This window comes from Abrus precatorius, unplaced genomic scaffold (assembly GCF_003935025.1).
Source record: "Abrus precatorius isolate BTA unplaced genomic scaffold, Abrus_2018 Scaffold1, whole genome shotgun sequence".
Lineage (NCBI taxonomy): Eukaryota > Viridiplantae > Streptophyta > Magnoliopsida > Fabales > Fabaceae > Abrus > Abrus precatorius.
In genome coordinates, this window is record NW_020874291.1 from 7,624,860 (window position 1) to 7,627,359 (window position 2,500).

Below are 2,500 nucleotides of genomic sequence, written 5' to 3' on the forward strand. Positions count from 1 at the left end.
AGGTTATTATGCAAAAGCCAAAATTGTAGTAGTAGATACCTTTTTTCTGAGCAGACATAAGTCCATATCGGGACCTAGAGATCGAATTTTGACGTGATTTTTTGCAGGGAGGCTCACAAACACAATATATTCACGTCCACAAAGTTTTAGATTTTTTCTCCAAGGGATGAATTTTTAATGAATTTTTGAATCGGCAGATTATGAAAAACCGGGGAAAATAGAAAAAGGCACCTAGAGATCGAATTTTGACCTGATTTTTTGCAGGCATTCACACAAAATAACACCAAATGTGTCTGCAAAGTTTCGTTACATTTCCCCAAGGGAATGATTTATAATGAATTTTTCTCCGAATCATCGCACCATGGTGCACCTTGATGCCCACCTTGGTGCCTCTTGATACCCACCTTGGTGCTTCTTGATACCCACCTTGGTGCCTCTTGGTGCCTCTTGGTGCCCACCTTGGTGCCTCTTGATGCCCACCATGGTGCACCTTGATGCACACCTTGGTGCCTCTTGGTGCCTCTTGGTGCCCACCTTGGTGCCTCTTGATGCCCACCATGGTGCACCTTGATGCACACCTTGGTGCCTCTTGATGCCCACCTTGGTGCCTCTTGATACCCACCTTGGTGCCTCTTGATGCCCACCTTGGTGCCTCTTGATACCCACCTTGGTGCCTCTTGGTGCCCACCTTGGTGCCTCTTGCTACCCACCATGGTGCCTCTTGGTGCCCACCATGGTGCCTCTTGGTGCCCACCATGGTGCACCTTGATGCACACCTTGGTGCCTCTTGATGCCCACCTTGGTGCCTCTTGATGCCCACCTTGGTGCCTCTTGATACCCACCTTGGTGCCTCTTGGTGCCCACCATGGTGCCTCTTGGTGCCCACCATGGTGCACCTTCATGCACACCTTGGTGCCTCTTGATGCCCACCTTGGTCCCTCTTGATACCCACCATGGTGCACCTTGGTGCCTCTTGGTGCCCACCTTGGTGCCTCTTGATGCCCACCATGGTGCACCTTGATGCCCACCTTGGTGCCTCTTGGTGCCCATCATGGTGCCTCTTCATGCCCACCCTGGTGCCTACCTGGTGCGTTTTTATGCACCCTGGTGCCCTCCTGGTGCGTTTTTATGCACCCTGGTGCCCTCCTGGTGCGTTTTTATGCACCCTGGTGCCCTCCTGGTGCGTTTTTATGCACCATGGTGCCTACTTGGTGCGTTTTTCGCACCCTGGTGCCCTCCTGGTGCGTTTTTATGCACCCTGGTGCCCTCCTGGTGCGTTTTTATGCACCCTGGTGCCTACTTGGTGCGTTTTTATGCACCATGGTGCCCTCCTGGTGCGTTTTTATGCACCATGGTGCCCTCCTGGTGCGTTTTTATGCACCATGGTGCCCTCCTGGTGCGTTTTTTTGCACCCTGGTGCCCTCATGGTGCGTTTTTATGCACCATGGTGCCCTCTTGGTGCGTTTTTCGCACCATGGTGCCCTCTTGGTGCGTTTTTCGCACCATGGTGCCCTCTTGGTGCGTTTTTATGCACCATGGTGCCCTCTTGGTGCGTTTTTCGCACCCTGGTGCCCTCCTGGTGCGTTTTTATGCACCCTGGTGCCCTCCTGGTGCGTTTTTATGCACCCTGGTGCCTACTTGGTGCGTTTTTATGCACCATGGTGCCCTCCTGGTGCGTTTTTCGCACCCTGGTGCCCTCCTGGTGCGTTTTTATGCACCCTGGTGCCCTCCTGGTGCGTTTTTATGCACCCTGGTGCCCTCCTGGTGCGTTTTTATGCACCATGGTGCCCTCCTGGTGCGTTTTTCGCACCCTGGTGCCCTCCTGGTGCGTTTTTATGCACCATGGTGCCCTCCTGGTGCGTTTTTATGCACCCTGGTGCCCTCCTGGTGCGTTTTTATGCACCATGGTGCCCTCCTGGTGCGTTTTTCGCACCCTGGTGCCCTCCTGGTGCGTTTTTATGCACCATGGTGCCCTCCTGGTGCGTTTTTATGCACCATGGTGCCTACCTGGTGCGTTTTTCGCACCCTGGTGCCCTCCTGGTGCGTTTTTATGCACCCTGGTGCCTACTTGGTGCGTTTTTATGCACCATGGTGCCCTCCTGGTGCGTTTTTCTGCACCCTGGTGCCCTCCTGGTGCGTTTTTCTGCACCATGGTGCCTACCTGGTGCGTTTTTCTGCACCATGGTGCCTACCTGGTGCGTTTTTCGCACCCTGGTGCCCTCCTGGTGCGTTTTTCTGCACCCTGGTGCCTACTTGGTGCGTTTTTATGCACCATGGTGCCCTCCTGGTGCGTTTTTATGCACCATGGTGCCCTCCTGGTGCGTTTTTATGCACCATGGTGCCCTCCTGGTGCGTTTTTATGCACCATGGTGCCCTCCTGGTGCGTTTTTCGCACCCTGGTGCCCTCTTGGTGCGTTTTTATGCACCATGGTGCCCTCTTGGTGCGTTTTTCGCACCATGGTGCCCTCTTGGTGCGTTTTTATGCACCATGGTGCCCTCT